Below are 12,188 nucleotides of genomic sequence, written 5' to 3' on the forward strand. Positions count from 1 at the left end.
TTGGGCGTATTTTTTATTAATATGTTTTATTTTCTTATTTGTTTATTATCTGTCACTCCCCACTCAATGACATTACTAATCTCCAAGAAATCATATGCTTGGAGCTTGGCGCTGTGTCTAGAATAAAGAAAGTGCTTGTATATATTTCTTGAGTGAATGAGTGACTGAATGCAGACTTTTTTTCCCTGTAAGAGTATGACATTTCCTTGAAAGAAATGTCCCATTTTTCTTTGTTAATAATATTAATTTGGTCGTGTCCTCCTTTCCTTGGTGAGAAATGTAATTTCTGTCGCACTTTGTCCCCCAGCTCCACCACCAACTTTCAGCCCTTGAAACTACATAGAAATCCCTGGTGCCTCTGTGGTCCTCAGGCAAGCTCTCCAGGCCATTATGAACGCGTCTGACATGCTCCTTGTCGACGTTTAGGGGCACAATTTGTAACACATCACTCTGATGTTCCTGGCACCCAAGAATCCTCACAGTGTGGGACTGCTTCACACGGTCTCCACCCTCCTAAGACCTCTAACCCTTTACCCCATTTCTCCCTCATCCTCATTCTTATTCCCATCTTCCTATTTGACTGGAAGTGTTGTTGTAATTGGAAAAGAACTTCCACTGACACCAAACAGTGCACCTCCCTGCTTACCTATACCTTGCCCATGTACACTGGCTTGGCTCTTGTTACAATGAGTGAGAGCTACTTCTGCTTCTCACCAAGGCCAAGGCCAGTAATGCCACCTGTGCCCTGAATCTTATTGCCTCTCTTCTGCTTGAGGGCGGGACTCCCTAGGTTCTTCCCTTTCTCTCTGGCATCATCAGTTTTTTCCCTCTATAGAATCATCCCTCGATGGCATACACACAGGTTGCTATTCTCCCATCCAAAACCAAACAAACAAAATACATAGATAAAAACAAAGCCCTCTGACTCCATTTCTTCCTGAAGGTGCCATGCTGTTTCTTATATGTCTATTCTTCCTATAGAGTATAATTTAAAAGATATCTACACCTGCCATCTTCAACCTATTAAAAGAAGATTTCCTCATCTATATCCCACACCAATTGCTTTTTTGTCAAGGTCACAGTGCCCTCCATCTTGCTATATCTGAAGGTGATTTTGCCACTCTCACTTGAGGTGTCAGTAGCATTTGACAATTTATCAATCTCTCTTCCTTAAAAAACATTTTCACTTGGTTTTCAGGACACCACATTCACCTGTTTTTCCCTCCTTCCCTCCAGGCTCCCGTTTTGTTTTTGTTTTGTTTTGATTCATTTAGTCTGTTTTGTTATTTTTCTTTCTCCCAATCTTTAAACTGAGCTCTGGCGTTCAGTCCTTGAATATTCTTTTTCCTAGATACACACATTCCACAGGCTGTCACATCCAGTCTCGTGTTATTAAATGGTGCTTTTATACTGACGACTTCCAAATTTATGTATTTAACCTGGACTGCTTCCTTGACCTGTACACTGGCCACCTTCACTGAGATGACAAATAAACATCTCAAACTTAACATGTACTTCATGCAACCTAATGTGCCCCAATCCACCAAAGCCAGCTCCTCTAAAAGCATTTCTGTCTCAGTAAAACTTGATTTCTACTTGGTTGCTATTCAAAAGAAAATCCTATTGCATCCATATTCAAAACACATCTAGAACTTGACCATTTCTCTGTTATACCTGCTGCCCCACCTTGGTCAAAGTCCCAATTACCTCTGCCATGGATACTTGCAATAGCTAGCCAACTGGTCTCCCTGGTTCAACTCCTGCCCCTCTTCAGCCAATTCTTCCTACAACAGACAGCATTACCTGATAAAACTGAGTCAGATTATCTTAACGTTTTTCCTCTTCAACCAGATTTTTTAAAAGATTAAGGGGACCCACGTGGTTCAGCCACCAATTACTCCTCTGACATAAGTCCCTGTGCCCCTCCTGTCTCACTCCACTGGAGTCACTCTCACCCGCATGCGGCTTTTCTACCATGCCAGGCACAATCTTCATTCAGGGCTTTTGCACCAACTATTCCTACTGCCTGGAACGCCTGCCCTCCATCTCTAATTTCACGGGGCCAGTTCCCTCACTTTTCTTAGGTCTTTATTTTCCTTAGTGAGACCTCTTTCATACAGCTTAAAATTATATACTTCATCATCATTTTGTGACCCATTTCTCTCCTTTTCTCTTTTTTTCCTTATCAGTATTACTATCTAATATATTGTATATTCTATTTATTCATATTCTATTCCTAACTAGTATGTAAGATATAGTTGTTTTAGTCTGTTCAGGCTGCTATACCAAAAAATACCACTAATTGGGTCTCTTAAAAATGACGAAAATTTATTTCCTACAGTTCTGGAGACTGAGAAGTACAAGATCATGATGCCAGCAGACTCTGTGCCTGGTGAGGTCCCACTTCCTTGTAGATGGCACTTTCTCACTGTCTCCTCACAGTGAAGGGTGAACTAGCTCTCTGGGGTCTCTTTTAGAAGGGCATTACTTCCAGTCATGAGAGCTCCACCCTCATGTCCTACTGACCCCACAGAAGGCCCCACCTCCTACTACCATTACCTCGGGACTTAGGATTTCAGTGTATAAAATTTGGAGGTCGGGAGGGGAACAAACCTATAGCAACAATACATGTAAATTCTACTATATTGCCTGACGTAGAGTAAATGCTCAATAAGTTAATAGATTGCTTCCCCCAGATGAAAGCTTTTGCCAGCGCTGGGCAGCTGCTTGGGAGTGAAGCATAGCTCTCCTCCAGGGAGACAAACCCATCCCTCTCTCTCATCCTTGTCAGGGGAAACCTAACTCTTTCTCAGGTTAGGTCATGCCTTTCTTCTCTTTTCTAGTCTCCTTTAGTGTCCAACTCATAACATCTGTTCAGAGTGACTATAAACCCCTGTTTTTCTCCCTAACCATACGCAAACACACAGATGCAGTGCAGGTAAATATTACCTGAGCCACAAGAGCCAAGACCAAAATCATGTAACTTCTGGTGATAAAAGAGAAAAAACAATTCTGTGTGATAAATTTATCTGGACCATATATGTACACGAGATTTAGGTTGCTGGAACACAGTGCCTGCATGTATTTTATTTTGTTCATTTTTGCCAGATTGCTTATCAGAATGGTTTCAGTTTACATTTCCCCCAGCAATGTATGAGAGTTCATTTTTCCATACATTCTCAGCCAGATTTTTACCATTTCAGTGGGACCCAACTTAACTTGTATTGTGGTAGAGCTTGTGCATCTCTTCACACACTTGTTGGATAACAGGGAAAATCCTATTATTGAATTACTTATTCAACTCATTTTCTTATTCTCCAGTTGGGATGCTTATTGTTTTCCTATTGGTCTGTATAAATATTTTGTAAAGCTAGATATTTTCTACTAGTCTCTTATTTTTCTATAATCTTTGTCTGTATATTTCTTTAGCGGAAATATATGATGTATAGTGAAACACACATATTTTTGCTCTTTTTCCCTTTAATGTAGGGATACTGTTTAAGAAAGTTCCATTTTGTAAAAATATTTTTCTTCCTGTTATTGTGTCAAGAGCATGGTTTGACCTTTCAACTGTGCTTTTATCCATGTGAAGTCCATCTTTCCATGTGATCTAATGTAGAAGCCCAAATCTATTATCCTCTATTTAGTATGTCTTACCAATATTATCTAATGAAACAAATCTGTTCCTTTTTGTTTATCTATGATGCTATCTTTGTCATATATCAAGTTCCCAAATAAATACACTGATTTTCTGAGCTGCTCCATGGCCCAGCATTGAAATGTTTTTAATTCTGTGATTTGGACCATGTCAATCTAACAGAGCAAGTCAACAGTCCTTGTTTTTTTTGTTTCAGAATGAGCTTTGGTATTCTTGGACATTTGTTCTTCTAGGAAATTCTGGAAGGAGCTCATTGCATTCTTCAAAAAGTCCAGTTGGAATTATAATTATGATTTTATTGAATCTATTTGTAGAATAATTAGGTAGATTGATGCATTTCTACTTTTTTTTAAAATCTGTGAACATTGTACATTTCTGTTTATCCTGATCTTCTTTTAATTTCTTTGATATAGATTTAAAATTTAGAGAACTTTCTGGGGACTTGATTTTATGATTCCCAGAAATGATTCCTACCTGCTAAGTTGATCATTCCAGTTGGTGAAGAGGCAAAAGGAATACCAGAAGTAAAATTTTTCCTGAGCACTATTGGCTTAGAGTTGTGCTGCATACCAAGTGGTTAGGAGCTAGCACAGTAATTGTGAAAAAGGGCTCTGAGGTCAGAGCGTCTGCGTTTGACTCCTGGCTCTACTCCTTACTAATTTGGGCAACAAAGTAACCTCAGTTTCCTCATATGTAAAAAGAATACAATAAAATTGGCTAGCTCAAAAATTTGTTGTGAGGATTAAAAGGCAGAATGAATGTAAAGTGCTTGGTACAATGCTTGGATTATGGCAAACATTAAAAAAATCTTAGCTACTAAAAACAGTGAGCATATCAAGCCACAAGTGTCAAGGCACTGACCTGTAGCCTTAATTACAGTAAGTACCTCTCCTTTTAGAAATCAATTCCAGGGCCGGGCACAGTGGCTCACGCCTGTAATCCCAGCACTTTGGGAGGCCAAGGCGGGCGGATCACATGAGGTCAGGAGTTAACGACCATCCTGGCCAACATGGTGAAACCCCATCTCTACTAAAAAAAAAAATAAAAAATTAGCTAGGCGTGGTGGTGCACGCCTGTAATCCTAGCTACTCGGGAGGCTGAGGCACTTGAACCTGGGAATCATTTGAACCTGGAGGCGGAGGTTACAGTTAGCCGAGATCACGCCGCTGCACTCCAGCCTGGGCAATAGAACGAGACTCTGTCTCAAAAAAAAAAAAAGAAAAAAGAAAGGAAAAAAGTCAAACCCAGGCATATCACACTGCCTAAGGGGCTCACCTTCCACCTTATGCAAAGAAAAGGGGCACTTGTCTCCATTAACTAATTGTTGATGCCAACAAATACTGTGTCACCCTTAAGTAGGTATTTACATTTATTTATTACCATAAGGGTATATTGGTATTTTATATTTTTCCTAGTCAGATGCCTGATATTAGCATCTATTTGAAAAGAAAGGCATGGCTGGGAGTGGTGGCTCACACCTGTAATCCCAGCACTTTGGGAGGCCGAGGCAGGCGGCTCATGAGGTCAAGAGATAGAGACCATCCTGGCCAACATGGTGAAACCCCGTGTCTACTAAAAATACAAAAATTAGCTGGGCATGGTGGCGCATGCCTGTAATCTCGACAATTCGGGAAGCCGAGGCAGGAGAATCCCTTGAGTCCGGGAGGCAGAGGTTGCAGTGAGCTGAGATCGCGCCACTGCACTCCAGTCTGGCAACAGAGCGAGACTCCGTAAAAACAAACAAACAAAAACAAGGAAAGGCCTAATTTATTTTCCTTGTCCTAGACTTCTGAGTCTAACTCAGATTTACAAAGGCTTAAATCAAGCAGAATGCACTGAAGTTCTCTGATGCTTCTTAGGAGTTATCAACATTTCCCAGCTGATGCTAATTTATATATCTACAATTCTTTATGATATACAAAATATATACATCTATTTACTTATTGTGTTCCCCAAGATGGATTTTTTTATGCAGATGTTTCATTACATGGATAAATGAACTAAATTTCAGAGAACTTAAGTAACTTGGCCAAGGTTAAGTAAATAGCAGTGTCAGAATTAAGGCCTGAATTCTGCTTTCCTCACTTTTAATATTATGAACTTTCCATTTTCTCTTCGGTGTTAAGGAGAAGCATTCAGTACAAATCTTCAGGACTCTAAACACTTAAAAAGGTCCTTCCTGAAATGACAACTGACAGTGAATTCTAGGGTCAATCTGAAATGTGATTTTTAGAAAAAGATCCCAGAGAAATTCAGTTAACTGGTAGGGACATGCCATCCTTATCTTGGGCCATATCCACCAAATCTATTTTTAAAGATTGACTTTTAGTATGCCAAACATTCTATACCACTGAGCTCTATTACACAGATTTCTAGTCTAATTGGTTTGTATGACAAGAGATTGTGATTTAACTCTCTCATATATTTGGAAGGAAAGCTTTTCCTCTTTTCCTTTTGTGATTATGCTGCAAATCTCACAAAACCAGCCAAGCCTGAAAATCCAGGAGCTTATTCTTGAACTCCAAGGCTCAATAAAGATGCACATCCTAGAGTTATTTCTGAGACCCCTTAAAAATATGTCTTCGGTTTGTTGAAGTTTGACACAGGAGGGCACACAGCAGCATGCCAAAATGATACTGTTTGGATCCTTTATTATAATATATATATTTTTTCTTTTTAAGTCAGACCACACAAAGAATCATTCAGCTAGCGCAAACGCTCTTCAGCAGATTTCAGAACTGCTTAGGAAATTGCCAGAGTGGACACATCAGTGTGAGAGCCACAGTCAGAGCAAATGCCACAGGGTGTGTTCGATGAGCATGATGAACACCTTCCTTTTCTCCAGATGCTCAGATGGCAGCGTGGCTCTGGGCTGTGTTTTCTGAAGTTCTAATGCAGCCATCCCAAGGCCTCATGAACCTGTTAACTGGATCAGGTTTTGGTGGGTCCTTTCATGAATGAGGCAGAGGCACCAGCTCTGTGAATTTGAGGTGGCTTCCTTGCTTCCAAAGTCAATATGCAGAAGTGTCCTGATAGCATGGGAACATCTCAAGCGTAGCCAGCAGAGTAGACGCTTCATTTTTAAGCCCTTGCTAGAAGGCAGAGAAAGGGGAAGTTTCTTCAGTGCTTAGCAGTCTGCTCCTCCCACTGATGAATTTTTAATCACACATTTTCCCCCCTTAAGTTAAAATTGATAAAATCTCTATACATGTGTCTTGTTTGACAATTGATAATAACATTGAAAAATAACAATATTGTTGACTACACAAGGCAGTTTCTTCAAATTGAGTAATGATGTGATGTGTGTGGTTAACTGTCTCTACCCAGGAAGTGGTTTTATTTAAAAGTTTTGTGCTCACCCCACCCCCCGCCTTTTTCTTCCCCCAGTACTGAAATTAAGCAGCATCCAACACAGGCCTACTCTTACGACATGTGACTTTATTGTTTTCCGTTTTTGTTGAAAGAGTCATTAACAGTTAGGAGTTGATGGCAGTTTCAATAACAGGTCATTGCCAAGAAAAGGTAAGTTTTAACATTATATTATACATGAAATTTAAACTTGAACATGTTTGGCAGAGTTTCCTACGTTTTGGTGTGAACGTATAAACATTTCTACAAGATATGACGCTTTTACCTGTGACTAAAACATCGGCTGGTTTCCTTTGATGTAGAAAAGAATGTTCTTTTCATATTTACAGCTGTCAAATTCCAAAGTCTTTTACTAAAATGTTATAATAATAAGATGATTTGCTAAGATTTTGTACTAAAATGTTAAAGACAGAATAAGGTGTAAAGTTTTAGTTTGAAGTGCATTTAAAAATAACTAGAAATAATGTGAGACTTTGCACCCTTAATCAACTGTTTTATAAAAATATGTATTGTTCAACATCCAGATAAGGAAAGAGAAAAGGGCATTTTATAACAATGAGAAATAGTTTGAATTTCAGTGTGAAAGATACTCACTTTAAAGCATTGTATTAATGTTAGCAGTAAAAACCCTTAAAAAGGTTACTATGTAGCTAATTAAAAAGCCAGGAGCTTTTAAAATGTAAAGGAATACTGTCTATCATGACACTTGAAATTTTTTTTTCTGAATTTCATTTAAGATATAGGGTGAAATGAGTGTAAGTTTCTAATTCATAAGCAAAATTTCATATTTAAAAAAGAAGTCACAGCTGATTTCATTGAAGGTTACTCTGAGAGGAGAGGCAAATTAGAGGTATACTTTTGTTATTTATGTAATTATATAATTTTCCTTCTTTGAAATATTCCAAAGTAATAAACCTTAGAAATGAAAAGGATTTGTTAGTCATAAACTGACGTGTAATTTTCTTTTATATTGACTTCTTGCTTTTACAGAATGTCTTTTGTGCTGTAACATATGTGCAGAAAACATCAAAATATTGCTAATCTCAGAGACAAATACCTAAAATAAATCTGACTGTAGATTTTTGAAAGAATTTTAATAAAAGCCCAAGATATGATCCATTCTTCCCTAATATTATTTTTATTGTGCTGCTGGATGGGAGAAGTGATGGCCCCCACAACACCTATTTTTTGTGTTATTAAAAAATGGTTAGAGGGTTGATAAGTGGCAACAATTTTCTTTTCTTTTATTGTCTTCTATTGAAAGACACACATAAATGTTTTTTGACATGGTCAATTTAGTAGGAAATTATTAGGCATACTAGTACACTCCATTTTAAGACCTCTTCAATCGTCGATACTGAAGCTAGCTACTTGTTGACTATTAAAATGATCACAGAAAAATAGAGATTAGGACTTGGTGTTCAATACATTTTATATTGTTAGAGTATAAGAAGACCCTGGTAATATGTATTTGCTTTGATATTGCGATTAGATTTTCAATTTGTTGCATTTCCTCACAATGGAAAGCATTATTTAAATCTGTCTTCAATATTGTGGTTCTGAACCTCTGCATCTATAGAAGCTGTATAATTCTGATAATTTTGGTTGATATGTTATTACTTTATTTCATTTTATTATAAAAGAATATCAAATGAATAAACACATGCAATACTTACACCTTAGGAAGAATGAATATGCAGATAAACATCTGGCATTGAAGAAAAGTCCATGAAAAATTTTTAAATTGTTTAATGCTTTTAAAAAACAAATTCACTGTAAAAATAAGTGTTTCTTGCAGAGACTGTTAAATTAAAATACACATATTTTATGGAATATGTGTAAAATTAAGAATGAATTGAAGAGAGCTTGATATGAACTTAGAAAGATCAATGAGTAAAGATGATAGGTAAATTAAAATACCTTCAGAATTGTTTGTAAAAAGAAGTAATGTACAGACCAAATTTTAAAACAGTTAATTGCAAATAAGTTACTATAGAATTCTATTACTTTATATGTTTTAAGTGGATGAGTCAGAAACAAGTTTTGATGAAATGAAAATAATACAGAAGATTTTATTTGGAAAGTCATATTAAAGCTGATTTGCTCAAAGAATGTCGTGCTTTTCCACTTGGGGCCAGCATTCAGTAAGATTCAGAAAGGAGAAAATCTTTCCTTGATATTCCTCCTGTTGCTCCTTTTTAATCCTCTCTTCTGCAGCAGCCTGCTCTGCTCCTAATTTAGAGTCTCATAGCCTTGGTACCTAGAAAGATAGACCCTTCCATTCAATGGCTCCTTCCATTCAACTGAACTTTTAAAATGTACTCATCCCATTTTCCAGCACTTAGGGAATCTAATAAAAATAATCCACACTTATAAGAGAAGGCTACAGAGCTTTGACTTCCTAGCCAGGCCTCCCTTTCTCCTCCCAGTTGAATTTTAATATGTTCTCTCAGCAGACAGGGCCCAAAGGATTAGCTACATGTTGGATCTCAAGTCAGGAGACTGATGCCATGGTAAATGGTTGGGGGAAGACTTTGGAGGGAGAGTGTTTTGTTAACCATTGGTCCTGCCTGTGGCATTTAAACACAGAATTTCTGAAAGTGTCTTATATGAAGGATCCATCCCAGTGATGTATCCATTTCTTTAAGATATTCCTGAAGAAATAAACACCTTTCTTGCAGCAGGTAAGAAAAAATTATTGCACTACATTTTCAGGCAATTTTGATATTCCCATACACTTAGAAATTATTTAAAATAATTAGTTTTTAATAGATGTATTTTAAAAGTCATTGAACACTCTGAATTTAATTCTTCGGATACTAAAAGCATATTTTTTACACTGTACAATAAATGCTATATGATTAGACTTTAAAATACCCTTGTAAGTATTCTAAATTTCAGCTTAGAGTGTGCAAAACTTCTTTGTTTGCAAACGACAGAAAATGAGTTCAAACTAGCCTAGGCAAAAGAGATATTCTTTTATGTGTGAAAAGTCCAAGGACAACAAAGTCAGGAATGGCTGGATCCAGGAGCTCACACAGGATTATCAGGAGTAGTTCTCATTTTTTTCATCCTCAGCTCTTCTTTTCACTATGCTGTAAGCAGTCTCTAGTGGAAGCTCTCACGAAATTGTCAAGCTCCTACTGAATTGATCCTTTCATCAAACTGTGGGGAAAGAGTGCCTTTCCCCAGTCACCACAGCAAAGTGTCAGATTTAGATCTGATGGGACTGAATTGTATCACATGACCATAGCTGAACAATTACTGAACTTGGGTGCAGACAGCCTGAGTGACCATGCCTAGCTCACATGCCCACCCCTGCACCCTGCACTGGGGGGGCAGCTACAGCTGCAGCACTTGGGCTCTCTGCTGAAAAGAGGGGGTCTCCTGAGGTAGAAATTAAAATGCTTTCCCCAGAAGAAAGGACAAAAGCCTCAAAATTCTACTGCAGAGTCACATATGGTCACATTTTAAATAGTCATTATTTCCCAACTTCTTCAAATTCCATAATTGTACAAAAATACAGTTTTAATTTAAAGGTGGATCTGATTGAAACATGAGTTTCAATTAAACTAAATTTTAAAATATTTTTCAACAGCTACTGTATGTTTGACAACTTCTCACAACATTTGCCTTCTAAAAGCTTATAATCCAGAGTGACTATTATTTTAATAATTATGATGCAAATAAAATTTGTCAAGTACCATAAGAAGATATAGAGAATGCTCTATTAGAGTTCAGAAGTTCATCCAGCATTTTTGCATTCCTGTTATTTGCTGGGCCATAAACTAGAGAATTTTGTAAGTGTTGTATCATCTGATCATATACTTTCAGGGAGTTCTGGACAGTTTTGGAGGAAAGTTTTGTGGTAATTTTCAGGGAAATCTAGCACTGGGAAGATGAGAAACGTTGCAAAGGACAGGAAGGAAATATGTCAAGGCACAAAAACACAGCGTGTCAGAGAATTCCAAGGCAGTGTGAATTCTCCAATTTTGTTAGACAGAAGTATAGTAATAAGAGGTAAGGCCAGAAAGATAGTGTGAGATCATAAGTAGAGTAGACCTGGATATAAGTAACAGCAGGATTTCTGAGCAGGGGAAATATGTAATTGGATGGCCACACTTTTACATCTTGATGGGTTGTCTGTCTAGGGTCAGGATGTATTTGTTTCTTCCATTTATCTCACTGTAAAGTGACATTTTCTTTGCAGAAGAGTTTGAAGTCAGTGGAGATATTTCTGTAAGGACAGGCACTGACTTACCTGTTCAGGTGCCTGAGGTTCTTATTCAAGTTATGGTTATAACAATCTTTTTTTTCACTTGATGAAGGCCTTCTGTTTGTTTTGTTTGCTTTTAATTTAAGAATAGATGATATAGTGAGATGGTTCAAAATCAACATAAAACCAAAACACAATGTTTTTAGATAAGCTATTTCTTATATTTTTATTTCTATCTATCCCATTTATACCCATCTTAATCCAACATAACCACTTTTCATGTGTTTAATATATATATTTATACTTCACAGTTTATGTAAAAACCATATATATATGCACATCTATGTGTGTATGTATATAGCATAACTGCACGCACCTCTCCACTTTGCTTTTTTTTCTTTTAGAAATATAGATTAGAGATATTTTATAACAAAACTAAGAAACTAATTCTCTTTTTTACAGCTGTATACTATTCCACTATATGGAAATATCATACTTAATTTAACCAGCCTCCTATAAAAAGAGTGATGGATGTTTTCAAGTTTTTCTAATTCAATGAATGTCTATGTAATTGTTTCTATTTGAAAATCTATCTATGTATCTTTCTATCTATCTATCAATCAGTCTGTCATCTATCTATCTATCACACATTTCCAGAAATAACATTTATGAGACAAAGGATAAAATAATTTTGATAGCTGTTGCTAAACTATCCTTCATGTTATTTGTAACTTTTTGAACTTCCACCAGTACTTAATAAGCATGCTTGCAGAAGCTCCATTGCTTTTTCAAGGGATCGTGTTGCCAAGCTTTCCAGGTTTTGCCAGTCTCTAACAACTGCATCTCAACACAGTTTTATTGATATTTCTGCTATTATGGTTAAAATTGATCTTCTTTTCAAAAGATTAAAGGGCTATGTGCTTTCCTTGTAAGAAAATGTATCCT

At 37.1% G+C, this 12,188-nt stretch overlaps 1 protein-coding gene across 2 annotated transcripts in view; it reads left to right on the forward strand.

Moving 5' to 3' along the window:
- Positions 1 to 7,052: 7,052 nt before the first annotated feature.
- The window catches only part of ARHGAP15 (Rho GTPase activating protein 15), a 644,804-nt gene continuing 639,668 nt past the window's right edge, over positions 7,053 to 12,188 (forward strand). For both annotated transcript variants that reach the window (XM_054477359.1, XM_054477360.1), the window contains exon 1: positions 7,053 to 7,180. The gene's annotated coding sequence lies outside the window, so the exon portion shown is untranslated. The remainder of the gene's footprint in view (positions 7,181 to 12,188) is intronic.

Source organism: Pongo pygmaeus, chromosome 11 (genome assembly GCF_028885625.2).
Source record: "Pongo pygmaeus isolate AG05252 chromosome 11, NHGRI_mPonPyg2-v2.0_pri, whole genome shotgun sequence".
NCBI classification, from domain to species: domain Eukaryota; kingdom Metazoa; phylum Chordata; class Mammalia; order Primates; family Hominidae; genus Pongo; species Pongo pygmaeus.